Here is a 19,441-nt window from a genome sequence, read left to right on the forward strand (position 1 = left end):
TTAGAGTTGACTAGATTGGATAGTTTACTAGTTAACAATATATCTCAGCTGAATTTGCTGTAATGATATATTTGGAATGTAAGTTTATTGTATAAAATCTCTCATATTCAATACTCTATATAAAAAAAAATATCATAAAAGACCTCTCGCTTTCTTTCTTCTTTAAACCATGTGTTTTCAGTGGCACCAAAAACATATGTAGTTGCTTGATTATATTCCTCCAGTGTGTTGTAAAAAGGGTTCAATGGAACAATGAAGATCGACGACACGCAGTTTTCATAAGGTGTTTATAACAGAGAGAATACCAATTCCACAATCGGGTTAATCAATAATATTCCAAGAAACTTTGGGAGGGGAGCTCGTACGAATCAATATATGCAGCTGTTTAACTGATATCGGGTTACCTATTGCAGATACAGTCATTTCATTGCCAGTGCAATACTGATTAAAACATACAGTAAGAGGCACAAAAGCTGTTTTACAGTTAGTCTTTTAAAATATTTAAAGTTTTGTTGTTGAGTTTAGTCTGTTTATTAGCGTTAAAGTCCACATGAAAAGTCTGCATGAAATCAAAATATGGTTATTTACAGGAGTTGGGGAGGGATTGATTCTCCAATGCATCACGATTCTCTCTTTAATGATTCAGAGCTGTTTTTCTGCATGTGTGCAAAGGCACTTCAAGAAACAGGGACTGTGAAATGCCAACTTACTTGTGATGAAAAACTTCACACTCATCTAAAAAACAACTTAATTTTTCATTCAGAAATTATGGCAACCGTTTAGATTAACAATAGACAAATAGTTATTTTAAAAGGAATAAGTGGAGTGTTGTGAAGAGTCATCACAAAAGTGAGCAATTAAATGACATGAAAACCATCCTTTTACAAAAAGTCATCTGAATGATTTACACTAAAATCAGACGGAAACCTTTCTTTTAGTTCTTTTAAGTTTTTATATAAAAATTGTTTTAACCGTTGTGCCATACTTAGGGACTTTTTTTAATGCAACAGCATACATTGTCACAAAACAGTGTTTCTTTTTTATTTTTTGATTTTTGAATAAATATTTATTTGGAAATTTCCATACATAAATCAAAAAATCCCTATCCCCACCACCCCATCCTACCAAGAAGCCGTGCACTCTGCGGGACCTTAACGCACAAAACTGTCCCCAACGACACCCCCATTAAAATATTTTTCTGCCAGTTCAGAGACCTACTAGAATGCCCCCCCTGGTTACCCAGTACTGTTGTATTGAGCCTTCACCTTTTCTAACCATTTTAAATGTCACCTCATGGAAGCAATGTTTTTGTGATTCTGCTGCCCAAAGGCCCAAACTGAATTGAACAATTAATGTGATTATAATAGTGGTGGTTTGTACTGTGATGGCTTCAACGAAGGTGTGTTTTGTACTATATGTGCTTAGAAAGTTGTTCCATGTGGTATGTGTAATGATATGGTTCAAACATCTGCACATGTGACACAAAAATAATATGCATAAGACTTAATGTTGAGCCGTTAAACGTCAGATTCATTGGGAGTACACTTACTATTCATGTTTTACCAGCAGAGACCAGAAGAACACCTGTACCATAAACAAAGAAACAAGCGCCACAAATTGTGTGGCCAACACAAGGTGGAAATATCTGTAATGCAACTTTTGTAATATTTCTTGTGTATAAAGCTGAATTTAGTTTGAAAGACCTTTTAATATCCGTATCATGATCGATTCAACTGCACTGAGTGCTATCAATGAGACCAAAACTTTGAGCTGAATAATAATACGCTGCAACAGTGCAGTCTCCCTTGAACTGATCATACGCTGGACTGAAGCTAAATAATGTCACATTGTCTTCTGTGAAACGCTCTACAGCTAATTTGAAGTTTGGTTAATTAACTTTAGTTTTTATCTGTTTTATCGGTATGAATTTGCTTTGAAACAATTCTGTAGTGTATAAAGCACAATATAAATAAACGGATGCTTTACATTTAATGATCAAGACTACTTAGAAAATTATCAATTTTGTTGATATAGTCGGTTCTGTAATATCATTTGGAAATTGACATAATGACGCATGTTTTTCAGTATTTTTTTTTAAAGCAAGTTTTCTTTCACAAAACATGCATATTGTGATATTGTTTATAAACTAAATATTAAAGAGTAGGAAAAACATGGCCTTTTGCTTATATCTCCCACCCCAAATACTGCATTTACCACCCATGTTTTGATCATGGGCGGTTAACCTTTTTTGTGAACTGGTTATAATGGCCAAAATTTGCACCCCCTAATTGCTGTCAACCAAAACTCTAAGAACACCATGATACATTTTTGCTTGCTTTGCAAATTCAGATAATGTGCATTGATACGTTTTAATGGGAAATATATTTCACTTGATATATTGAACTTGCTCGTATTGCTAGATTTCCCTTCCCAATTAGACTGGACTGAAAAGCAGTAAGTAATCGGTCTTTGGCATCTCCGAAGTGTTTAAGATCCGGTGGAGCAGCAGTGATGAGCTTCGCATCCTGCTCCAAAGTTCAAGGCCTTTTTCTGATAAACCTCTGTGCACAGACCGGTACATTAATGACTAGTGCTATCCAAGATGTTAACAAGCTCCCCACAGGATTTTATCAGCTGGATGCATTTCCTCCACCTTATACAAAACACATGAACTAAGTAAACAAAGAGGTACAGCACCCCAGGGGCTGGAGAAATGCATTTGGGAAAACGCACTCAAGTGCATCGGAGCACAAGCTGCTACATGACACAACAAGCTTTCATCATGTTCCTCCAGACTTCTCCCCTTCGCCAGGTTCCTGACCCTTGGCAACCACTTGTAAGCCAGCGTTCAAAACACTTCCCTGCAGGCCACACCCAGACACTATGCCTGAGACCGACACTCCCCTTCATGCTTCTATGAATAAATGGACAATTGCATCGCCATTTAGAAGGACGACTGCACTTTAAACCCGGCTAGACAGACTCACAAAATAAACATTAGAAAGGCGCTACAAGTATTAAGCTTAATGAGCAAGTTACCCACCTCTGTTACCCATCTACAGCGTGAATGATTAACACCAATACAACCCAGTTGTCATAGGCAGAGAAGTCAACATACGCCTGTGTGTGTGTGTGTGTGTGTGTGTGTGTGTTATTCCAGGAAGGAGCACATGCTTAGTTATGTTGGTCTGGATCAGTGACCTTCTGACCTCCTCACTCAAGCATCAAAAAAAGGAATATCGGTGAAGCTCCCAATGCTTCGCCAAACCAAACACAGGTTCTGACTCCAAGCGCCTTTTAAATGTGAAGTTGAGCAGCCACAACACGGAACCACATTCACACTCTGTGCTGCAAGGAAGGCTGTCACACAAAATAGCTTTAAAACACAAAGGATTGGCACCACTCATCCCAGATCACGGCCAGCAAAAGCAGTTCCCTGTGCTTTTATAAAGAGAGATAGGAACAAGAGTGATCACTAGCCCACTTTAGGGAGCAGATGCCAACTTATACACAAATATCATCATTAGATCAGACCAGGAGAATAGAGATATCCAAATATAGACTGATCTGGACCACAATCAGCTCACAGTGACTAAGCCAAGCCATCCATCCATCATTATAATATAATATATATATATGATATATATTTTACTAATACTATATATTTTATATAATATATATATACACACATAAAAAACCACTTAGAATCAATTAACATACTCCAAAATTACCATAAAAAAAACTCACCAAAAAAACTACATAAGATGCATGTTGTTAATTGGTATTACTCATTTCTAGTGTACTCATTCTTTAACATATAATGATCCATAATTAATATAAAAAAACAATGCTTGCTATTAAACACGGAGTCAACAATTCCTTTTACTATTTTTCATTTGGTAGTAACTAGAGCCGCGACTGATATGGGTTTTGAAATTCGATACGATGTGGAAAGCGGCCGATGTGATATATCACCGATATTCTTTAGTAATGTATACGAAAGTGCCCATTCATGTGTCAAACTTTTTTGTCTGGTACTAAATATAGGAATGCGATATATACATAAAACAGAATATATATACACATAAACAGTTTCTTGCAAAGATCACTCAAAATGTGGTGATGAAACACTTATAAAAGACATGATAAGGAGAATATGTAACGGAGGCAAGGTATTTCCTGATTTAACAATACACTTTATTATCCAAAAAGAGTCTGATTTCAGTGCACTGCACAAAGCTGAAGTTTATTTTAAAGTCAAATTTATTCCCTTGAAGGTTTTTTTCCTTTAAAAAAGCTACGCCACTCTTAGGGAGAGACGAAACTTATTAAGAAGTGTTTTAAAATATAGCCCATTGGGAAATAAAAAACTATTCAAATTTATTTTCGCGGGCTTTTTAAAGGGCCTTTTTAATGTAAAAAAGTTTTTTCCCCTTGAACTGGGAAACATGGTGGTTTCTCTGTGGGTGTCCACTTCGCAGGGCACACGTTCCCAAAGAACAAAACCCTGAAGTATAAAAAAACTACCCAAAAGTGCCCGAGCAGTGGGTTTGCAAAAGGAAAAAGGGTTAAAAAACCACTGCCCTTAAAAAGCAAAGGGGTTCAAACCAAAGTAAAGCTAACCCCATTCAACAGACTCAAGCCCCAAACAGTTTGAAATTACAAGACAAACCGGGGTTTAATGGGTTTTGCACTGAAAAGGGGGACCTCTTACGGGAAGGGAAAAGGTTTTTGCCTATCTCGCAAACGCAGCGGCAGATTTTCCACCGAATTTATTATGGAATTTTTAAACCCTTCAAAAATTTTCCCAAAGGAATTCCCTACATTTTTAAACTTTAAAAAGGTTTTATCCCGAGGGCCCGTAGAAAAAAATAGGGCCAAAAAGTAATAAAAAGATTGTTTCAAAGGATTATTTTCTGCCGTTTTTTGTTTATGTAAAAAAAAAAAAATTTTTTTGGTGACCTATCGGAGACATAAAAACGCCAAAACCGATTATCCCGCAACAGGGTCATATCGGCCTAAAATCGTTTAAAAAAAAAATATCGTTTGGGTCTATTTGTAACTACAGTAGGCCCGTGTTGTTTTTTTTAGCAATTCTCTCACAATGTCAGAATTACATTTATTTCTGTGTTCAAATCGATGTCCAGTATACTGTAAACACCATTTAATTTAAAAAACAAAAAAAATGGCTGTTTTTTTTTTATTTAAAAAATGGATAAAAATGAATTTTTTTTCCCCAACCCAAACATTGTTTAAAAATTTTTCCCCTCTCAGCTTGATTGACAAAGTTTTTTAAAAACAAATTCCCTCACTACAAAAAAACAGGGAAATTTAAATTGAAAAGGTACAAAAGTCATAACAAAAAAGAGTAAAATAAATTACTATAATATTGCCCTAGGTATCAGATGAAAACCCGCGGTACTTTTAATTCACCCAAAAGGGGCTAGTAATTACCACATTTTGTACAAGGCCTTCAAAGGAAATTTAAAAAAAATACGGGGTGCATGACAAAAAAAATCGCTTTTTTTTTGGGAAAATAAAAATAAAAAATTTTTAGCGTTTTATTGGATTTTTTAAAAAACCCAAAGTGTTAAAGTAGACAGAAAGGGGAAAGGTGTACAATGCAATATCCTCTTGGGGGCCCAAACCCCCTTTTTGGGCCCTCTGTTTTGGGGGCTTTTTAAATTTTAATTTAATTTTTCTGAGACCCCCCAGCCACCGGGGTTTTAAATCTGGAAAGGATTTAGGGCCTTTTTTAGAGATACAATTTTTGGGAAGGTTTTATCATAAACACTCCCTCTCTCTGGGGCTTTAAATATACCCCAAAATTGGGGAAAAATGATCAAAAAATTTTTCCTCTTTTAAGAAAAGTTTTGTAAATTTTTTAAATCGGTAATTTTTTAATTTTTTTGTGTAAATAACATTCAGAAAAAAAAAAGTCATGGGTTTTTAAATGGGGAAAATTTACTTTTTATTACGAAACGGGATGATTTTTAACGTGTCTTTTGTGAGAACCCAAAAGGCAAAGGTTTAACCGGCATTTTGGGGGGAAAAACCAAAAAAAAAATTTTACTCAAATGTTTTTCCATGAAAATAGACATTCTTAATTAAAAGGGTGCCAAGTTATTTTTTGCCTTTTTTTATTAGGTTTGCCCCCCCGAACCCCATTAAAAGCAAAATTTGAGCAATGTAATTTTAAAACAATAAACCATTTTAAAGGGCTTTCACGACATATTGCAAAAAAAAAATAGTATATTAAATTTTTTGGTTTTTTTCTTTCTTACATAAGCTGAGAATATTTTTTGTAAGAAGTTTGGTTTAAAAACAGGGAAAACCCAAAAACTGATTAGTGAAAGGAAAATAAAAATTGTTTTTTTATAAAACCTTTGCATTTTATTTTTTTTTTTAATAACTTAAAAAGTCTGGGGGTCCCCCCACAAAAAATACAGAATAAAAATTTAATATTTTTTTTTCCCCCTCCCTTTTTTTATTTGTCCCCCCAATCAATGCGTAAAAAAAACAAAAAAATTCACAAAATTTTTTTTGGGGGTTTTCCCGGGGGGGATTTGTTTTCAGTGTTAGTGTGAATTTGGGGTTAGTTATGTGAAGATGAAGTGATTGGGGTGGCGTTTTCCCTTTCCCCCCAAAACTCACCCTTTTCCAGGAACTTGAAAAAGCTAAACCCCGGGGGAGAGCCCCCTCCCCCCCCGTCCCCCGGACAAATCACAAAAAACTCCGATATTTCCTTAAAACCTTTTTTCCCCACCCCATTTTTTGAAAAAACCTTTAATAAAACCTTTCCCCCGAAAATCTTTTCTCGCTCCACTCTACTTTTGTTGGAAAATTTAACATAAATTGTCAAATGACTTTTTTTTTATATAGATCCAAAGGGCCTCCCCCCGTTTGTTCCCCGGGAACCCCCCGGGATCCTCCCACCAAAACCCCCTTTTGGGCCCCCAAATTTTTTGGCCCCCCCCGGGTATCCCGCAACCTTTACTAAGGGGCCCCAGGCCCGGACGCCCAAATTTAACTTAGTGCTTCATTTTGAAATTTTTATGAGAACCGGGTAGATTCCGCTTTACAATTGGGCCCTGAAAGTTCGGCAAATTTGTTCTTAAATCCTTTTGGAAAACCATACTTGGGCCTTTTTTCCAAATTGTTTGGCCTTGGGGTTTCCCGGGGACGCTTTTGGGCCAATGAAAAAACAAAAAAAGGGAAAGGTTTTTTCCCCGCGGCAAACGAAAAACATTCTAATTTAAATGGGGGCTATTTTTTTTAAAGAAAGCTTTAAATTTTTACCAAATTTTTAGTGTTAAAATTTAAATCAAAATAAAAAATTTTAAAATTTGTAATTTGTTTTCCTATTATTTTAGGGCATTTAACCGGAAAAACTACCAACGAATAAACTCTCGGAGAGATCCTTAAAGATTTTCCTTTTCTCACACCTACTGTTGAATTAAATTGTATAAATGACGTATTACACTATATCCACACTGTTCGCGAAGTTCGCGGCGCCAAACTCTCTGAGCTAGCTGCGCTCTGCTAGCTTTAAAGTCGACATCGGAAAGCAAAATTTCCCTTCGTAAAGTGGCTTTTTGTAATTTATATGAGATCCAGACGGTCGTCGGCAGCTTGTTACTCGCTTTTGGTGAGAGTTCGCGCAGTTTGTTCTTCAGGAGATCCTCTTTGACACCATGACTCGCGCTGCGCTCGCAAAGTTGTTTTGTGCCGTTGGGTGGAGTCGCGCGCATACGCTTGCGTCACTGACGCAGGGAGCTTCACCACCGCACGGCACGCACACACACACTTCTCCATCTTACTGCTTCATATTTATTTATATGCAGAGCTGGGTAGATTACTTAAATTGTAGTCCGTTACTGATTACAGATTACATGATGAAAACTATAGTTAGTACCGTAATCCGTTACACTACATTTTAGGTAAGTAATCGGACTACTTGTAGATTACTTTTGATCTAACTTGTTTGTCACATTGATTTAAAATGGGACGACTTTGTACCATATTGATATAAAAATGCAAAGAAAAAGAAAATTTGTTATTTACAACATGAAGTACATTAAACGTTATATTAGTATTACATTATAAGGTTTCCCAACTGGGGTTCGTGATTTTAATGAAAAGCAAATAATTAATTAAGTAATAAAAATGTAAACTAAGAAAATAACATAAATCAAAATAAAACACTTACTAAAAAAAAATTAAGTATTTTATTTGTTTACCTTCATGTCATGTGATGACGTCAGTAACCATGAACATGCAAATATGTTACTGAATAATTAAAATAGTTATTTTTAAATCTCAGGGTACTTAAAGTAAATATATTGGTGAAAAAGGGTCAGCACTCAAAAGGCAAACGTGAATTTGTGCACTCAAAAGGCAAATGGAATTTGGGCACTTGAAAGGCAAAAGCCTTCCAAAGGCATAATGATACATGCTTAAATAACCCACTAACAAAAAGTGCGTTCATCAGTAAATGTTGCAGTGTTGAAATATTGAGAAAAGGCTTCTTAAAACTGAAATGATTTTTGTAAATCCGGCGTTAAATGCTGTGTGGCCTCTCAGTTTTCTGTGTAATTATATCCTTGACTTTGTCTGAAACTGAAGACTTTCTGAATGTTTATAAGTGGAAGGCTATTTTAAAAGGAATATTTCAAAGATGAAAAAGAGGAATTAAAGGATAAATCAATAAATTATTAATAATTTATTGCTATTGTGTAAATACTACGCAAACATGTAATAACAAAGTAAACTAATCGAAATACAACCTTTGAAAATGTAATTGAATATCAATAAGAGGGTTTATTAACCATGTATTAAGAGTCTTAGCGAACACCCGTCTTTCAAAATGGAAACAATAAAATATGTGATAAATATGAAACGTGAAAAAGATTCAGACTGCGTTTGCATGATAACATTTTAATGTGAGGCACCGTCGAGAGACTACGGTATGTCTTGCCTTTACAAAGGAATGGACACACTGGACGTCGAGAGTGGCAACTGTGTACAGTGGGGAATAAAACCATAACATTGGTCCACATCCACATTTCTATAGCTTTACACTCAGACCAGCTGAGAAAGTGAATTAAGAATTTGTCTTCCTAGCCACTGAACAAGAGGACAATATTTCAAATCGTCTCGGATGACAGTATGCAACATAAACACACAAGTTTTCAGATTTGGGTGTAAGATACATACTACAACTAGCCAACACTTAAATAGCAATTAAAAGGGGATTAAAAGAACACTGAATACTGTTTCTGTAAGAGGCCAACTCAATGAACTCAACTTACAGGGAATATACAGGTAGTGGTTATATTTTCAATAAAGGTTACCTACTAACTGTACGGGGTGTGAAATTAATATTTTACACTCTTGCGATCACACTCGAGTGAAATTGTGAGAGTCCAGAGAGTTCTCAGTGGGTTGAGAAACAACAGCTGCACTGACAACATCAATCTTTTAATGGTTTTCATTGGCTTGCCTCTGTCACATATGGAAGCAGCCTATCAGATGAAGAACTTAATAAACCCACTTCAGCTTCCATTTATACCTTCCACCAAAGAGGCTGCCATCAAAGTGGAAACGAGGAACTGTTGTGTATTCCCGCAGAGAAATATCTCGCAGACTCAGAACGAATGTTAAAGCTGGATATATCTAAGACCGATGGATGAGTAACTGAATGCCTACACAATACATGGATTTAAAATACAGAGAAAACACACACTTGGTAAAAAAAACAAAAAAACAAAAAACACTTTGCTTATTTACAGATTAGACAGTCTCTCGGCGAGTTGTCAGGAAAGTTCAAATGATCCACTCCAGAAGGCAACAGGTCCCGTCTATGGATTTTACAGACACAAGGCTATTGTTTACAAAACGGTAGGGAGCCGGTATTTGAGCTAAGCTCAAACACAAAGGTTCTTCTTTGAGAAGAAGCATCTGTGTAGTAGGATTGTATTTTTCTTCTTAAATGGTACGTCCTGAAGCAGAGCCCAGAGCATAGTGCTATACTGTTCATGAACAGCCAAACGAGGACAGAGTTTTGAATGTTAGTATGGCATGTCGATGCACAGTTTGGGCGGCGGCACAAAGTACTTGCCAGGACTCTGGGTGATCACCACACCCGTCTTCTTACGAAACATGGGAGGGATTTTAGGCACCTCGTGGATGGGTAATTCCTCGGACACCTCTGAGTCTTCGTGGTGTAGGTCATAGGATATGTTGCCATATTCCCTCAGGAAGGGGAAGAGTTCAAGAAGAAACTGGCAGAAGTCTTTGCGAATGCCGAACCACCCTGATACAGAGGGAAATGAGAGAAGAAGAGCAAGTCAGTGCTGAAACAAAATTAGGTTAAAGGGATACTCCACCCCAAAATGAAAATTTAGTCATTAATCACTTACCCTCATGTCGTTCGTCTTCGGAACACAATTTAAGATATTTTGGATGAAAACCGGGAGGCTTGTGACTGTCCCATAGACTGCCAAATAAATAACAGTGTCAAGGTCCAGGAAAGTATGAAAGACATCGTCAGAATAGTTAATCTGCCATCAGTGATTCAACCGTAACGTTAGGAAGTGACGAGAATTCTTTTTGTAAGCGATGAAAACAAAAAAAACGACTTTATTCAACAATTTGTCTCCTCTGTGTCTCTCCGCATCACCGTAGATCCATTTTGGAGAATATGAGCTGAACGCAAACTGCATACGCTCTTCTGTGTCAGACACGACACAAGGATATGTTTTCTACTTGTATTAACACTTTGATTTGAACGAAAACAGTGCATCCATGCAGTGCATCTGACACAGAAGAGCGTATGCAGTTTGCGTTCAGCTCATATTCTCCAAAATGGATCTACGGTGATGCGGAGAGACACAGAGGAGACAAATTGTTGAATAAAGTCGTTTTTTTTGTTTTCATCGCTTACAAAAAGTATTCTCGTCACTTCCTAACGTTACGGTTGAATCACTGATGGCAGATGGAGTATTCTGACGATGTCTTTCATACTTTCCTGGACCTTGACACTGTTATTTATTTGGCAGTCTATGGCACAGTCACAAGCCTCCCGGTTTTCCATCCAAAATATCCTTAAATTGTGTTCTGAAGATCAACGAAGCTTTTACGGGTTTGGAACGACATGGGGGTAAGTGATTAATGACAATATTTTCATTTTGGGGTGGAGTATCCCTTTAAAATACAGTACAGAGTAATTTTCTTTTGCATGATTTTTTCCATTTAAAACAAAAATTTTAGTTTTGCTGTAGTGAATGACAAAACGGTTTCTGCTAATCATTTGTGATAGAGAAATGTTCGGAAGAAAATGCAAGTTAGAGAGAAACAAAATCTGTTGGATGACTTACACAGCAAAATTTGACACTTAAGGTTTGGGGTTTGTTTAAATCACTTACTACAAATAAGAAAAATAGTATTAGAAATGCCTTCTCCAGCAAACACCGCATGTAGTTCTTAGAAAGCTAAGTGTTATGATTTATTATAGACTATACTGGGAGGTTATCCAGTTTTGATTCATTATTTTTATTTAAAAATGATTTGCAAACATTTCTGAATTATTCTTGTCCAGCCATTATAATGAATGAGTAGCAAGAAGACAAAAGTTTGGGAAGCTTTTTAAAAAAGTATTTTATGCTCATCAAGGCTGCATTTATTTGATCAAAAATACAGAAAAAAAAAAAAAAACAATTGTGAAATATTATTGCAATTTAAAATAACATTTTCTATTTTAATATACTTTTAAATATAATTTATTCCTGTGATGCAAAGCTGTATTTTCAGCATCAATACTCCAGTCTTCAGTGTCACATGATTCTTCAGAAATATTTCTAATATGCTGATTTATTATCAATGCTGGAAACAGTTGTGCTGCTTAATATATTTTTGGAACCCGTGATACCTCAGGATTCTTTGATGAATAAAAAAGTAAAAAAGTACAGCATTTATTCAAAATAGAAATCTTTGATCACCCTTTAACAATAAAAACAACCCTTCCATAAAAAAATCTATTAACACATTAAAAAAAAAAAAAAAAAATATTCAATTACATACCCCAAACTTTTAAACGGTAGTGCATTTTGTTTTTCTATTTTAAATAAATTACGTTTTTTTATCATCCTGAAAAAAGTTTAACATGTTCCAAAAAATACAAAGCAGCACAACTGTTTACAACATTGATAATAAATCAGCGTATTAATGATTTCTGAAGGATCATGTGACACTGAAGACTGGCAGGAATAAAGATGAAAATTGAGCTCTGCATCACAGAAATTAATTATATTTTAAAGAATATTAAAATAGAAAAACATTGCTTTAAATTCCAATAATATTTCACAATACTACTGTTTTTTTTTCTGTATTTTTGATCAAACAAAAGAAGCCTTGATGACCAGAAAAACATAAAACATTTGATCCCACACTTTGAACAGCAGTGCAGTTAACACACGTCACGTACAGTGATTGCCTCCTTTCTGGCCAAACGTTGTCACCATTAGAGTCACCAAAGAAACCCAGAGAGGAACAAACACCGGGACGTAGTTGGAGTTGTAATGACCATCCAGCTTGTGAACGAGAAGAATCTGAAAACAACACAAATACCGATGAAAGTCAACCCTGTATCTATAAACGCTGAGCTCACAAAACAGAGGCATAAATGAACGACCACATTCTTCAAAGAATAGTTCACCCAAAACATTAAAAATGAAGGTTAACACCCATCTGGCTGTGGTTCGGACCGATTATTATATTGATCATATTAATCAGTTATAAACAAAACTCTGCTGGGTAAACTATGTCTGGTAAACTGATACATTGCACAAAGCTCATATTGCACATGAGTATATTTAACTAAAAGATACAGTTCCCTATATATTTCAAACTAGACATATTTATTTGTGATCTGGGTGGCGTTTCCCAAAAGCATCATAAACCTGTGAAGATCGTAGAGATCATCGGTGTCAAGGCATGCATTCTAATGAGATGCTACCTGATGAATATCTTGAGAAGCGACAATCTTGGTAGTCTAAGTCTTATCAGCTGCCCACAGGTTATTTCTGCACTTCACAGGGCAGCCAAACTGGTGACTTTAGCGCAGACACAGCATTCTCAATCTCTGTGTCGGGCGTGTTATAGCCATAGTCAAAATAATGGAAATACATTTAGTGAAGTGGAGCTCCTGCTGCACACAGGACAGAGTGTCTTGTGTAGAATGTATGAGTGAACCAATGGGCTCCATACGGTCCTATAAACTTTAACATGGACCTTTATAGTTATGCATAGTTTTGTGATTACAATTGGCTCAGTAAGATTTTTTTTTATTAAAGAAATTCATTAAGGATGAATCAAAAGAGACACAGTAAAGCCATTTAGAATGTAACAAAAGAGTTGTACTTTAAATAAACGCTGTTCTTTTGCATTTCTATTCATCAAAGAATTCCACAAAAATAAGCAGCACAACTGCTTTCATTTTCAATCACAATCAATTTTCAACATTGATAATAATCAGAAATGTTTCTTGAGCAGCAAATCAGCATATTAGAGTGATTTCTGAAGGATCATGTGACACTGAAGACTGGAGTAATGATGCTGAAAATTCAGCTTTGATCACAGAAATAAATTACAACTTAAAATATATACAAATAGAAAACAGTTACTTTAAACCATAATATTTTTTTTTACAATATTAATGTTTTTACTGTATTTTTTGATTAAATAAATACCACCTTGGTGAGCAGAAGACATTTCTTTCAAAATTCCAAAAAAACTACAGACACCAAAGTTTTGAATTAAATATATATAATGATTAAGTTACTAATGTGCAAAAAAGCATGAATAAAACAGTTATTAAAAACTGGTTCTGTATATTGAGTAAAGGACACAAACATTAAGATAATCTGTATTTAGACTTGCTTAAAAAAATCAGTATCGGCTGATCTCTACTCAAGACATGCGCAGTGTCCTTAGCTTACTTAATGCATAAACACAACCGAGTAAAATATGAACGATGTTGGAATCAAACCTCAAAAGTAAGCAGGGGCACCACTATGGTCATCCAGCTGATCGCCATGGTGATGTGTGTTCGGCGCTGCTCGGCAATGACATCCATGGACCGCAGGAAGAGCACAGACCAGACAATGTAATAGAGCACCACCAGGACACAAGAAGGACATGAGGATCCACAGCGGCACACACACCACCTGGAAACACACTGCTCTTACTCTCAGAACAAGCCACAGAGCTCAGATTACACACTAACTGCAGGTGACTGATGATTTGGCAGAAGTAAATTAATGTAGTTGGCGTCCTTACCCAACCACGGCCAGCTGATGATCTTATCCAGTCTCAAAGCGATGAAGATGAACTGAAGAATATTTACAGAGCACAGAATCTCCAGCTGATGAGACAACACAAAGTAAGAGTGTACAGTCAGGTTTGATTCATTTCTGTAAACACAAAGCTTAGGGAGATATGCTTGGTATCATGTGGGTGAATGTCACTGTGGGGCATATATATATATATATATATATATTATATATAAATAAAAAAAATTAGAAAACATTTTTTATAGGGCTGTGTGATATTGCTTTGTGTGTAAAATCAATTAAAATTACATTTTAAAATATTTAAAAATGAAATTTATATAACCAGTATATGCTTCACATTCTTTCTTGGAAAAGAAAGCATCACTACAACTTCTGAAAGTGACCAGCAGTGTTTTAGCATTACATAAAAAGTAGTCACAAATCTGAAAATGTAATTTTAACATCAACGTCAAGTACACTTTAAGTAAAAAAAAATACAACAACAAAAAGCGCTATACACAAAGAGATGTTTACATTTGCGATATTTTGATCATTTCTAGATATTGTGTGGCCACAATGCACAATTCACAAGCATAGATAAAATAAACACTAGTATTCAGGTACAGAAATTTAATAAGTGTAAAATAACACTGCATAGTGTTCAATGTATGAATAAAATTTAGATTAATAGCTGTTTTGTTGTTTGATTAACAACACACTGCATAGAAGTAGTCTATTATTAAGATGATTCAGATATCGCATGCTGTTGCGATATTTACATAAGCGATATTTCGATTTAACGTGCAGCCCTAATTGTTTATAAAGGAAATGGAGCCTGTTTTAGGAGCAATATTTGTTTAAAAAAAAAAAAAAAAAAAAAAAACCTGACAATATTTTATATATTTTTTCTTTACTATAATACAAAATTATAACAAAGTTATCATTTTTGTTTTTGTTTTGTTTTATATAAACCTTTTATGTAAATGTCAAAAACAAAAATAGGTTTTCAAGCATCAAAACAAAAAAGTTTAATACAGGTTTACATATACATTTAAAAAAATAATGACTATAATGCATTTTTTTCATGATTTACGTCATTCAGTGTAAGAACAGTTTACAAACCAAAAAATATTTTCAGTCTTATTTAGAACCAGAAACTTTAGATCTATTTCAGCATCACAGTGCAGCCCCTAAAATACTGATTACTTGTCATTTACTAGTCTTTGCTACTATCCTTCAAACCACTAGATTTTACCCCTCTGTCAACATAAAATATAATAAAATTAATAGGATCACTTATTCTTTTATATATTTTAATAAGTTCAGGTCAGAATAAATGTTTGTTAAATATATCTGTCACACTGAATGAAGACAGAACATTATTTCGCCCATATTTTTTGACATTTTATCTTCACAAATATTATTTGAAACATTAAAGTAGATGCTTTACTCATGTTTAATATGCATTCTATGTATATACAATCACTGTAAATTTAATTTGATGTAGACACCAAAATGCGACATCTCGTCTTTGACTCATAATCCAGTTAAAACTGTACATTATTTAGTTATATTAACAGATTAAAAATATACTATAGCAATGAAAACAACTGCGACAAATGGGAATAAGTAAACTGTCATGAAACCAATGCAAAAATGTAAAAAAAATATATATAGTTTTAATTTTGGCATGACATATAACCTCAACATAATTTGGTCGACTTCAACCGCGCTCAAAATGGTTGTGGTAGTGTTTTACAGACATCATCTTCTGTGTTTGTAAATCAGGGCTGATACCTCGAGCGATCGGAGGGGAGACGTGTGGGGGGGGGGGGGGGGGGGGGGGGGGGTGAATCCCACACGCACGCCGCCACTGAGACGGGCGAGACGAAGAAAGAGCGGCATGAAGACCAGGAGCCAGAAGTGTGAACCCCGCTGCACTCGGTCACACACCCCAGCACCTCGAAGGTGAGCAGGAGGAGGTGGATCCCACACAGGATCAGCATGGCCTTAAACTCCACCACAGGTCTCACCCTCGGCCCTAAACACAACGACTTACTGCATGACGTACACGGCCAAAATCACACTTCCTTAAAGGGGCAGCTCCCCCCAAAATGAAAAATTTCTGTTGTGATTTACTCACCCCATGTCGTTCCAAACCTGTATGAGTTTCTTTCTTCTGCTGAACACAAAAGAAGATATTTTGAAGAACGCTGGTAACTGTTTGGAATCTCATACAGGTTTGGAACAACACGAGAGTTAGTAAATGATGACAGAATTTTCTTTTTTAGGTGAACTATCCCTCTAAGTCAAATGCAACATGATATGGCATTCTCACACAGTTTACTAGTGTGCTGCTGGCAAGACTAAATCTATGGCTGGATAACATTAGCCAAATCATTACTGATTTTGATTTCGTGTACACATAAATTAAGCTAAATGAGACTAAGAATGCATATCAGGGTCATTTACCCTGACATATTAAATAATACCCATTTTTAAAAATCGAAACTTTAGGGAAAATAAAATCTTGCATATGTATTTTGCGATTTGTGTCATATTTGATACATCAGGATTTTGGGCCCTACAGTATGGTATACTCAGACTCAGAATCTGTAAGAAAAAACATTTATTCAAACTGAGGCCCAAACTGAGAGCAAACATATGCAATTTTGGTGCAGATGCTGATATGAATATGGCCAAAACGTAAGATGAAATTCTCATAGCTTGTTATCAATGAGATCTTTACTTACACAAAATATCTAATGAGTAAATATAATTTATGCCTTGGCATACATTTATATTTTACTATTACTGTACAGCGTATGAAGGCCTATTTTTGTCCTTTTTCAGAGTGTTCATATACCATTATCTACAAGAATGTGTTTACAAACACTGTGCACACATTTTTACAAGCATCTATCAAAAATTATTGTTGTTGGGTATCCATGTTATATGAGGAGTTTCCATAAAACCAGACGACATAATTTTTATAATAGTTTTGTTTACAGTGTATTCATTTGCTTCATTACATTTTTACATTTCCACACACAAAAAAACAAGCTATTTTCCTCGTGAGGACCAACTACATGTCCCCACAATGTCAAAAAAATTCAGGGACTTGTGGGGACATTTGACTGTCACAGAAAAATGACCGCAAGATACACTGTGAGTGATGTGTTAGGGCAATATCTGGATGATGATCTCAAAAACTGAGGACAATGTTTTTGTTTCCATGTAAAAAAAAAAAAAAAAAAAAAAAAAAAATTAAATACAAAAAAAGCGGACTGGTAAAGTGTAAGTAATTAAAAATAAACTATATCATCAATTTGAGAAATGTATTGATGTATTTAAATATTTGGGGTCAGTTTGCACATAACAGGAGGGTTAATACGTGCTGTATAAGTACTGATAAAAAGCCAATATTCTAGTAATATGCATGCTTATAAGCAACTAGGTAATTCTGTTCCCCAGTCTAAACTGTTAACAAAGGTGTTTTACTAGCCAAAACTGCAGCTGTATCAAGCAGACGACAAAAGGCATTTCAATCAGGGTTTTTCAGCAGTTTTGATCATTTAAAGGCCTTGCAATTCATGCATCAGATATGAGACAGTAACAATAAGCGGCTTCATTAGGGAATCAGTCGTGATCATAAGCAGGGAAGAGCTGTGTCTGACCTGTATTGCGGGTTGTGCGCCCAAACCCCGGTGCCCACGGAAGCCCCAATGATGACCATGAGCTTCCAGAGCCAGATGGGCGCAAACACTGCCCAGTAGCTCCACTGGATGATACGTCCAGCCTCAGCGACAGCAGCACGGAAGATCACGAGCAGCAGACAGGCGTAGATCAGGAACTTACTGCAGGACCACAACAACAACAACAACACACATGCGGTCAGAGCACAAGCTGGACACGTCTATCAAGATCACGAGACGGGCCTGACTGAGACACAAAACAAAAAACCGTTCGCTGCTAACGTTAAACTGCGCGGAGACAAAAACAAAAGGCCTGCGCGGGTGAACATTAGCAGCTAACGTTTAAGCTAACAAAGTGAATGGTAGCGTATTCAAAACAAAGCGTGGGTTTCATCGTTCACGCAGCACGCACAGGTCTCACCTAGGGTTGAAATCTTGAAAAACGCCTCGGAGATTCATGGTGTCCTCTTCAGACCATCGTTAGATGAAGAGAGAAGGGAAGGCTGGCTAACTGACTGGCATTCACTTCAGAGCGGACAGTTGGCGGACGCGGTGACGTCACACGCGGTTTACGTTAGCGCTGCTCATGAAAACAAACGTTTATTGATTTCTAGGTCACTATGGACTAGAGAAATTAATTTTTATTTTATGCAATCACTGCATTATAAGGTTGCGTGACGAAGAGTCATTTATACAGGTTGAAGAAAATGTTAAAAATGCAATTATTATTTTTTTTTAATCTCATCAGGAGAAAATCAGAAACACAGTTCAGTGTAGTAGAACCTATCCTGACCAAATACTTCACATTTCACATTCAAACTCTATGACATCTGTCTACTCTGCTATGATATATTTACAATGATGCAATGAAGCTCATTATAGCTAGAAAAGAACAACATGCAAGCAGAAGATCAACATTTAGGAAGAATGTGTGTATAAATTTATACTGGTTTATATATATATATATATATATATATAAACCTAATAATATATATATATATATATATATATATACACACACACACACATACACAGTTGTGCACATAAGCTTACATACCCGTTGCAGAATATGCAAAATGTTCATAATTTTAACAAAATAAGAGGGATCATGAAAATTGCATGTTTTTTATTTTATATTATATATATATATATATATATATATATTATAGATATATATATATAACACAAAAAAAATATTTAACATCAATGGGAATAAGTAAATGTCATAATAATATTCATAATTGCTAATTTGAAAACTGTATATGTAACCCTTCACTTCAAAGTGAAGTTGAGAAAACATGATTAGGGACATGGGAAATTGTCTGTTAAGTGCTTTTATTATTATTTTTAGGTACTATGTGGCATTAAAGATGATTAACACTGTATGTAAAATTTTGCATGGGGACATAAAATCCA

At 35.6% G+C, this 19,441-nt stretch overlaps 1 pseudogene; it reads right to left on the reverse strand.

The window, feature by feature from the left end:
- Positions 1 to 9,498: 9,498 nt before the first annotated feature.
- On the reverse strand, positions 9,499 to 18,636 carry LOC109058777 (annotated as a pseudogene).
- Positions 18,637 to 19,441: the final 805 nt, after the last annotated feature.

Source organism: Cyprinus carpio, chromosome A21, assembly GCF_018340385.1.
Source record: "Cyprinus carpio isolate SPL01 chromosome A21, ASM1834038v1, whole genome shotgun sequence".
NCBI lineage: Eukaryota > Metazoa > Chordata > Actinopteri > Cypriniformes > Cyprinidae > Cyprinus > Cyprinus carpio.